We start from the raw sequence: 11,270 nt of genomic DNA on the forward strand, positions 1-11,270 counted from the left end.
AGACTTGTGCATGAAATGCTCTTCTCAGCCAACCATGTTAACCTGGTTGTCAAAGGTGAATCTACTGACATGTTGTTGGGAGTGCTAAGACTCAAAGGATGCTTTTACACATGCAGGAGTATGAAATGGTATGCATAGAGCTATGAAATGAACAAAACACAAAATATCTATTCAACTCATGAAGCAATGGGCAGATGTTATAGCCAGTTCAAAAGAAAAGAATTAAAGATAGACACATGAATATCAATAAAAATAGGGAAATGAATACCTAAATTCATGCAAAATTGGTTTTATTATAGCAGTGGGAAAAGACAGAATCTGCAAAAGGAGATCTACCAGAGACCTAAAGTTTAGGAGGGCTGTAAAGATGCTTCAAGACAGAAGCCAGGGTGCAGCTAAGGGGTGTGTCTGTGCCTAGCACTCTGGAGGCCTTGGATTGAGTCTCAGCATAGGAAAAGAAACGATGCTCCGTGATAGCATAATGCAGTATAGGGTAGTACAATATAGTAAAGTATTGAAAATTATAGTATAATATATCACAGTAAAATATAATACAGTGCAGTGTGTATAAATATATTTTATATATATACAGTATAATATACTATAGTACAATGTAATACAGTACAATATAATATATTGTAGTGTGATATAACATAATACACTATAGTATAATATACTATAAGACAGGACAATATAATATCAAACAATACAATGCAATACAGTACAGTATAATAATTACCATTCAGTACAATACAATATAATACAACACAATTCTAAAGCCATGGAATTCAGAAGAATGTCCTCTTTAAAAAAAAAAAAAAAAACAAGGAAAGTTTTCCATGTAAATAGTTATTATTTCTAAATTGTTAGCCAAGTGAAAAAGAGTTCTTTCTAGAAGATCCTTCATTAATATGACCAAATTCTTGTCATGAGAATCTCTTAAGCCCAGATCCAAAGGTGGCCAGTAGATGCAAGTGAATTGTCAAGGTGTTTCATGTTAAACATCATAAATGTTGTTCACTACCCAGTAAGGGATTGGGGTATGAAAATGCTGTAGATAGAAATGAGAAGATGTGTCTTTAGAGTCCAGGTCATCTCAAGAACTTAGTTGAACCAATCAAAAAATCTGCTAAACAGCACATCTGGGAAAATGGCCATGAGATAAGATATCCTTCTTTACAGAGACAAGCTGTATCACACTTTTGTTGTTCACTTTCTGTAGGAGGGCCATTATTCCCAGCAACCATCTTTGCATAGATTCAGTTTCCTTTCTGCAAGTCTTTATCATCTGGCAGGTTACATTCTGAAGCAAGTGGACAACAAGACTCACATCACAAACTGGGGTTGTATCATCCCTCCCTACATGTGTGTGCATGCACACACACAATGTAGATACGGTAGTGTGCCACAAACCCAAGTGTAGATAACCTATCATCCCCAGGGAATAGCATACCAGTTAAATATCTAATATCAAATGGCCAGCCCTGTAAATATACATGCAAGTAACATTGTACAGACTGAGATGGTTGTATTTGGGAATATTTATGTATATACACAGACATATATGCATATAGCAACAATTTGAAAGGGGCCATGAATTTAAAAAAGAGAAAGGAGGGGCACATGGGAGGGTTTAGAAAGAGGAAAGAGAAAGGGACAATGATAAAATTATGTCATAATCTCAAAAAAGAGGGAAAAATAATTCAACTATGTCACAGTTAATAAACTAACCTGATACTAGAACTGTTGATATCCAAATCCCATACCTCATAGCTTCTTTCAATGATACAACTAGCCTTAGGCAGGGAAGTTCCAACTATCTGTTGTCTGCAAATTTGTGTCAAAGTTTATATTTGTAAGTGTATTCCTGATTCCTCTCAATTTCAGTCATTTGAAGTTGGAGGTATCTGAGACACCCAAGCAAATGCATCCCACGAAAAGTTGAAGTGACTGGGATCTGGGGAGATGACTCAGTGTATAAAATATTTACTGCCCAAATATGAACATCCAGTTTCAGATCCTTAGCCCCCACATAAAAGGTGGATTTAGTGACAGGCACCTGTAACCCATCACTGGAAGAAGAGAGGAATAGAAATAGGTGAATCTTGGAAGCTTGTTGGCCAGCCAACCTAACTAAAATAGCAAGCTCCAGTCAGGTTCAGTGAAAGAGAGAGAGAGAGAGAGAGAGAGAGAGAGAGAGAGAGAGAGAGAGAGAGAGAGAGACCCTGCCTCCAAAAATAAGGTGGAGAGTGATAGAGAAAGACACTTGAGGATGACCACTGGCCTACACACACACACACACACACACACACACACACACACACACACACACACACACACACACACGAGAGAGAGAGACAGAGACAGAGACAGAGACAGAGACAGAGGACGAGACAGAGAGACAGTGAGACAGAGACAGAGAGACAGAGAAAGGATTACATGCATACATATATGCACATATAGAAATCAAATACCTGCACACATACATGTGCCTCCACACATGCACAAAAAAAATTGAAGTGATAAAGGTGATTAGGAAGAATTGCATCAGTTACTTGGATAAAAGTTGTGTCTGGTGTTGACCTTGCAATGATTGCCTTCCAGTGTTTGACATGGTGGTACACAGACTTTCTCACTGACTCAAAGGAAGTCTTATGAGGCCAGGGTGGTGCTGGGCTCTCCTTTCCATGTTGAAGCCCCAGAATGATGGTAATAATTAGAGGCTGAAGATCATGACCAACACAGCAGTGCCCATTATCATAGGACATACAGGAGGTCAGATACAGTGGAACAGGGGTGAAGATGAAGACACAGTTTGGCAAGAATTTAAATGATCAAAGAGGTTCAGGGGCTTGTGGATGGATGTTGAAGGAAGAGGGGAACCAATGGTGGAATATGCCAACAAAGGGAGGAAAAGTAAAAAAAAAAATCAGTATTTTATAACTTGATCATCAGCCCTACAATTTTATAACTATATATCTGTTTTCCAAATGGACTCATCACAATATATCATTAACATCTTCCTGTTGTGATGCCTGAAAAATTGTAGCAGCATTATAATTAACTCTAGTAAGTGGATTTAATTTAGTTATTTTCAGTAATATCTTACTGTTAAAACTACATTTTATATGAAAGACATTGTTATAAAAAGGACATGTTGAGAGAATTCATGTCAGTTACTATAATTTTGTTAAATGTCCCTGTCTGGGAGGTCATAGACCCTATTGGGGGAAGGCACTATGGCTGTTTTGCTAAATGGATGTGATGTGCCCATGAAATTACCTTCTAAATGATTATGTTTATGCCCCTGGATTAGTGTTGCTTAGAGCTTTGGTCTAAGAAACCTCTTTTGCAGTGGTCAGTGGGGACTGCAGAAACTCAAATGGTGAAAATAAATGACTGTGGAATATCTATCCATAAATGGGACATCAATATCATCCTATCCAAAGCCTGAGAAACATGAAAGAATGGGTTAAAAGAATGCAAGAGGAGCCGGGCGTTGGTGGCGCACGCCTTTAATCCCAGCACTCGGGAGGCAGAGCCAGGCGGATCTCTGTGAGTTCGAGGCCAGCCTGGGCTACCAAGTGAGCTCCAGGAAAGGCGCAAAGCTACACAGAGAAACCCTGTCTCAGAAAAAAAAAAAAAAAAAAAAAAAAAAAAAAAGAATGCAAGAGGAAGAAGTAGCAAGGAGTGGTGATCAGTGGTGAGTCACTAATACCCAGGTATTACATGATCTTGAGTTTACAGCACAAGATTTGAACAGGATTTGGCCTGTTGACACTTTCCCATAGACGAGAAATACATGGAGCCCCACTGCTGCATGAGTATCTGTATGGTTAATGAGGGAGAGAGAGGCATTTTCTTCAGTGATGTAGACACTGGTAAAATGTATATGCTCCTATAGACAAACCTAACCCCCCCCCAAAAAAAAAGATATGAAAATATCTTTTCATAAAAGGTGCTGGTTAGGAAGAAGAAAATGATTTGTCAGCAATGGGCAGACACAGGGAGGGGTGAAGATGACCAAACTGTGTGATGTACCACATTAGTTACCGTTCCATTGCTGTCAGAAAACATCACAACCAAGGCTACTCACAAAAGAAAGTGTTGAATTGGGCTTATGGTTTCAGCGGGTTGGAGTCCATGATGGTGGAGGAAAGGCATGGAGGCAGGAAGAGCTGAGAGCTCACCGCTTGGCAAGCAGGAGACAGAGCACAAGGGGAATGGAGGGAGGCTTTTGAAGTTTCAAGCCTGCTCCCTAGGATACACCTTCTCCAAGGTCACACCTCCTAATCCCAAACAGTTCCACCAATGGGAAGCAAATATTCAAACATAGGAGCCTAGGGCGATCATTCTCCTTCAAACCACCATATGTACACGTATGAGAATGAACATAATGAAACCTATTTGTATATAATTAATGCACGTCAATGAAGCATTAACAGGAACAGATTATAAGCCAAGACTCCTTATTTCTTTACAGCCAGGAAAGATGCTCTGTTTACACTGTGACCCTGGTGTTAAACAACTGCTGAATTTTGCAGACAGGGTCCCACTGTTAGGGATGTGTCTCTTGGAGTTCTTTCCAGGCTGTTTCCTCTCTGTCCCACAGGCCCAGAGGCCACTGCCTCAATATGGTCCTTTCTTTTCCAAGTACGCATACTTTTCTGCATGTAATATAAAAACAACAACTTTACTATTGCCTAAACTTCTCCAGGACGTTATCTGCATTCTACATTTCTTCTTTAGTTAACAGACATGTGACACTCTACCAGTGATCTCAGTGTTTTTCTGAGTCAACAGAACTATTTGTCTCTATAAATTTTACTGGTGCCTTTCATTTTTCCATGTGGAGAACTACAATAGTAAAGAGGTCACTTTGCCCAAGGTCACCTCTCCATTAAAGGGCAGAGTCGAGTTAAGAACCAACACCAGCCATGTTCCTTCCCTCCACTTCTGTTGCTGGGAGACAGTGAATGTCACTATACAAAATTGCCATAACTGTGGAGTCTTGGCTTCCATGTGTAAGAGAATGATTTTTAAGAGAGAAATTAGTTTTTTTTTTCATTCTTATTTTCTTGAATGAGATCGTTATCAGTCCCAGCAGTGAAGGAATCCAGGCCACAGAGCTGTGACTTTTACAGCCTCATTTCATTTAAGGGAAACACATCTTTTTTGTTACTTCATCCAAACTGATTAGGACATAACCTTTCAAACCTGAGAGGAAAAGGTCAGTCTTAGCTGGAGCACAAAAGAAGTTTCTGAATTTCAGGGTTCGCATTGCTTTGGCTCTCCCAAGCTTTTTTTTTCTGGTCTCAGTGGTTTGGGAAATCCAGCCACCATTGTGGGAATCCAATTACTCCTGCAGATTAAACAAAGATTATCAAAGTTGTAAACAGCAGAATCTTTGCAGAGATCGATGGAGTGCAGCAAAGCTCATATTTAACAAAAGGAATCAGAGGAAGAGAGCTGATCGGTAAGTGACAGAGGAGTAAAATGTCACATCATCATGCTGAAGGTTAAGGTGTAATTGAAATCAGTGTCATGGCACAATGTGTCCTGCAGCTTCTATGAACTTTGAAAGCATACTTCTAATTTCATATCTGAACGATTCATTTGCCTGAAGCCGGCTCACTCTGAGGAGAGTGTTTTTATTATGTCACCTTTCCATGAGGTTTGAATTCAGTTAGATGATGGCAAATGAGGTCATCTTTCAGCAAACAAGATTATGATGGATTGTGCACAAGCCTTTTCCACTCCCATATCCCAGAGACTCAGGAGCTGTAGCCCAAGGCAGCAGTCGAGAGTGGTTACAGGTGTGGGCTCTGATGCTGCAGTGAGGGATTTATGGTCTATTCTGTCATATCTGTTAGACGGTTTCAAGTTAGTCATTGAATGTCTGCAGGTAGGCTCTGTTGTCTGTCACATGCAGTTGTTCTAGGAGTAAAACGGGATGTTCTAGAAAGGGTTCATATTCCTAGGCCCATTGTTTTCCTAATGTTCAGAACCACACACCACTCCTAACAGCTGGCAACCACTGCTCTGATTTCTAACTCTGGAGTTATATCTTGAGAAAGTCATGCTGCACAGTGTGTGTGTGTGTGTGTGTGTGTGTGTGTGTGTGTGTGTGTGTGTGTGTGTCTTTGAGTGTAACATTTTGTATTTGGGATTATGCCTTTGGGATTTAGCCCAGCCTGTCCTAACAGTGGTTTGCCCCATTTTAACTAAGAAATATTGTTTGTGTGGCTGTTTTGTTCCATGGATGTATCTGTTTCTGGCCGTTTCCCAACTGTTTTACTGTGGTTACTGTTAACCTCCATTGCTGTTCTACTCTTTATCTGTGGCCTTCTTGAGACAATTCTATCATAAATGTTCCATGTCCAAACCTTAAACGACAGAACCTTTCCATATTTTGGCACTCAGGCAAATCCAATTTATCAACCCCATAAATTCAGCCTGTCTTTTCCAGGAAGCTTTCAATACTACAGGTCACTTCTTTTAGGGAAACTTCCTTACTATCCAAACCTAAAAATATTTTCTTCATTCAGATTTCCATTAAACTTTCAAATTAAAAACTTACTGAGATGTAACTCACATGTCATAAAAATGATCTATAGAAAATGTCCTTAAGCATGGTTACAGTTAATCTCACCTCACCCCAAAACTACACTATATGTGAATATAAAATGCTATCCAACAGCATTGATCATCATCAAATTAGAGATTAATCTTGAAATATGATGCTAAGTCGAAAATGCCCACCCAACACACCCTCACATACACTGTGCTTTGTCTTTACTTTTGAGACACTTGTGAGTCTCTCATTCTTTTGATTAACTAGAAAGGGTAATTTCTGATTCAGAACTGTCTCCCCTGTGACATCTAGTGAGTGCCTCACACAATAGTAAAATATTGGCAGATTTAAAACCTATGGAGGTGTTAGAGGATGTGAAACCAGTTCTGCTCATTGCCTGTGGCAGCAAAGGGTTCATGCTGAAGTGATGGCATATCTTTTTTGACATCAAGAAAGCCCTCTAGTTTTTCAGAGAAGTCTACTTCATGGAAAACAGATGGAGAGTGGTCCCCTGTGTCCAATAGCAAGGAAATATCCTTCTTTCTTAAATTCTTCAGCAGATAGCTGTCTTTTACTGGGTTCTTACTATGTATTAGGATGTGTTGGATGCTTTCTATTTTAACTCCCAGGATAGTCTGTAGAGTGAATACTGTTACTATTTCCACAATGATGGTAGGCAAAATTAATCTTACATCAGATAAGGACATTGCTCAACAGTGTCTGGTCATTAAGATTAAGACAGGTGGACAAAGTTTATGATAACGCTTGTCTCCCTAACAACCCACAGAAAGGTAAGAAAATGGTAGTAATAAAGAACAACCACTCTTTTTTCAGAACTGCTATTATATCTAAGCCTTATTTATTTAATAATACAGTGGTGGTTAATACATAAATAGTTCTTAGCATGAGCTAAGTATAACTCCAAGTACTTTACAAATATTGACGATTTAATCTTCAGGAAACTTTATGAGATATGCTGCTATTATCTCTACTTTATAGATATGTAAAATGAGACAGAAATTAAATATCTTTCCCAAGATCTTAATCGCTGAAAAACAAGGGAGTTTGGATACAGACAGTCTAGACTGAACATTTACATTCCATCTTGTGTTATAAAGCAATACATATTTTCAGGGAGTGACACAGACCCTGTGTGCTTGAAGAAAAGCACAGGACATGACTCAAAGTGGGCACTGAATATGAAGGAAGATCATGTAAAATGAGAAAAGGACACACACATAACCATGGAGGGTGGTGCTGGCTTCTTTGGGGGCATTTGTATAAGGACCTGGAGTACCTTCAGTCATGGGAAAGATAATGTGGACTCTGGAAATAGGAGGCATAGGCTCTGTATTTAGTTGTGGTACTAACTTGCATTTTGGACAGTCATTCTCAACAATTCAACACCTGCTGTAGTTCATTCACTGGCCCAAGCCCTGGAGATACAGGAGAAAGTTGTTCTCTGTTACTTGTTGAGCAGAGCCAAATAATAGTCAAATGATTGTGAGATGATGGTGGCTATGAGCAACCAGGTGTATGATGGAAAGAGAGCAAAAGTCTGAGACCTTTCAAGTTCACTTTAGATGAGAGCAGTTTGTAGTAAATTACATAGACTAAGGCCTTCATAGTGGCGTGGGAGTAGTTTGAGTCCCAACTCCTCAGGAAATGCAGTCAGTTTTACTCTTTTCTGAGCTCCTCTGTGACTTACAATCCAGCGATTAAGCCAGAATTCTGTGATTACTTCTAGACTATTCAGAAGTTTCAGTCCTTGGTCCCTGGCTTTATTGTTTCTTGTCCTGTTGTGATATAGAATATCAATGTAGGAAGATAACCTGGACCAAAGATGTTCACATTATGGGAAGAGAGACAGACTAAGGGGAGAGAGAGAGAGAAGAGAGTACCTCCCTGGATCTAGCCCTCTACTAGACCTCTCTTCCTGCTCCTCAAGCTTCCCAATAGCACATTAAGCTATATTAGTCTATCATCATGCTATGAATCTATCAGTACATTGGTCCTTTTGTGAGAGCAGAGCTTTCATAATCCAAATACTTCCCAAAGACTGCATCTTTGAATACTGCCACAGTGGTGATCAAATTTTCTTTGCATGAGTCTTTAAGGGAAAGCCATGACACTAGCCATTTTAGAATTAATGCTGTAGAGTCCCCTCTTGGAGTCACATCAAAATTTCACTCATGCCTGGTGCTATAAGATCACTTTGTCACTGGAGATACTTTATCCAAATTGGTTGTAGATACAAGTAACCTCTATGCGTGCCTACATTTCCAATCATGCTGGTGGTATTGACCATACTGAACATGGTAAAGTGTATAGTTCAGTAGAATTTAGTGTATGCATGGAGCTCTCCAGAACTTTTTCACCCAAAATATTGGGTTTAAACCCCTTTAAAGACACTTCTCCTGCCCCTACAACAGCCACCTCCACTTCACTATCATGAACACTGCACCCTATGTTTTCTTCTAGTTGTTTACTTAATATGTGATATGTGCAAATGATGTAAAGTCAGAGTCTGCCTCCGTTCTTGTGCATGTGTGTGTCCAGTTTTCCCAAGACCATTTATTCTAGATACTGCATCATTTAGTGTAATCTTATATGTTTCATGATAACAGAATATTTTTACATGAAATTCTGAGGCAGTAAGACTATTTCAAAACCATCAGAAAACAACTGTCAACCTGCTAAGAAGAGAAAGTGGCTTGAAACGTCCCTCAGGAATGCCAGCCAGGAGAGGATAGATTAGGTGACGTGTGTTTCATAGTGCTTTGGGGACATCAGTAATTGCTTCATATCTTTGTTTGTAGTGTGGGTAGCATGGTAATAAACCTGGGGTTCTCCTGGGAAGTCCTAAAGCTATGTCAGGCCACAAGTCACACATAAAAATAAGAACATCGTTGAATATTTATTCGAATTAAGCCACTCTTCTGAGTTGATTCACCAGAATTATTTTGTACTATCTCCACAATAGTCCTGTAGAGTAATGACTAATTCCATATGCTCTACTGTGGAGGGAGCTGAAACTCAGAGGTAAGAATGATTTCTTTGTATATAAGAAACTACAAAGTTCTCCACCTCCCACCCCACCACCCATCAACGCATGGGACAGGTGGAAGAGCTGGCTGTGTGGTCAGTCATAAGTGTGGGAGACCCATCCCCGATCCCCATCAGCTGCAACACTCAGGAGAGTAGACCCTGTACCCTGCCAGGACTGCACAGCAGGATCCAACCCTATTAGTAGAGGTGTGGGTGAGCCACCCCCAAAATCATGAGCATGGGACAGCTGTCCCCATTTCCCATCTGGTAGACCAACTCTACCGCTGTCTAGGACCAGACCCAGGGTTATTACTTGACCTGCCCCAATATCCACCCCATCTATGATTTGCTGGAGCATGTGGAGGGACCTGACCTAAAGACACAAACTTCAGGATTTCTACAACACAGGTCTCCAGTGGGATACCCAGGAAGAGTCCCTAGTGGGAGTCCAGCATTGAATGGGTCATGGAGATCAGGGGCCTCGAACCAGACCAATGACTCTTTGGAATGAACACTTGAAAGTAGAGATGTATGAACCAAGGAATATACAGCATGACTTGTTGGATTGCACTGTAGCTTCCATAATGAGATTTTTTTCATTAAGAAATTTTTTATTCATTTTACATACCAGTCACAGAGCACCCTCTTTATTCTCCTCCTGCACCCCAGCCTTTCCCCCTAACCCCCCATTCCCTCCACCAAAAAGGTAAGGCCTCGCATGGGGAGTCAGCAGAGCATGGTACATTCAGTTGAGGCAGGTCCAAGCCCCTCCCCCTGCATCAAGGGTGAGCAAGGCATCTGACCATAGGTAATGGCTCCAGAAAGCCAGCTCATGAACCAGGGATAGATCCTAATCCCACCGCCAGGTGCCCCTTAAACAGACCAAGCTGCACAACTGTCTCCTGTATGCAGAGGGCCTATAATTTTTAAGTAATGTTTTTATCAATTCTTTGAGAATTTCATAGAATATATTTACCCTGTACCCAATACCCAATATCTCTCTCTCTCTCTCTCTCTCTCTCTCTCTCTCTCTCTCTCTCTCTCTCTCTCTCTCTCTCTCTCTCTCTCTCTCCTCCCTCACTCTCCCTGTCCCCCATTGAGTTCACTTTGTATTGGCTGACTACTCTTGGGCATGGGACCTGCCCTGGACTATGAGTGTGATTGATATGCCAAAGTTTATAACATTAAGTAAAACTGACTCACCCTCTCCCAGAAACTATCAAGTGCCAATAGCTTTTCAGCTAGGAGTGGGACTTCTTGACCACTTCCTTTCTTCCATGCTGGTATTTTTGTTTGGTTTGAGCTTTTTCGGGTCTTGTGCATGCCACTACAATCCCTGAGTGTTCATATGTGCGTCTACCCTTTTGTGTCCAGAAAACATTGTTTCCTTAAAGTCATCTACCACCTCTGGCTCTTACAGTCTTTCCGGTTTTCTTTGGCAATGATCCCTGAGCCTTGAGGGGAGGTATGTGATACAGACATTCATTTATGGATGGGTACCCTAAAGTCTTTTATTCTCTGCATGCTGGCCAGTTACGAGTTGCTGTGTTAATTGTAATCTACTAAAGAAGATGTTTCTCTGATTAGCCTTGAGGAATGTCACTGATCTATGAGTCTAGCAGTAAGTCATTAGGAGCCATTGTATGGC

Source organism: Peromyscus leucopus, chromosome 1 (genome assembly GCF_004664715.2).
Source record: "Peromyscus leucopus breed LL Stock chromosome 1, UCI_PerLeu_2.1, whole genome shotgun sequence".
Lineage (NCBI taxonomy): Eukaryota > Metazoa > Chordata > Mammalia > Rodentia > Cricetidae > Peromyscus > Peromyscus leucopus.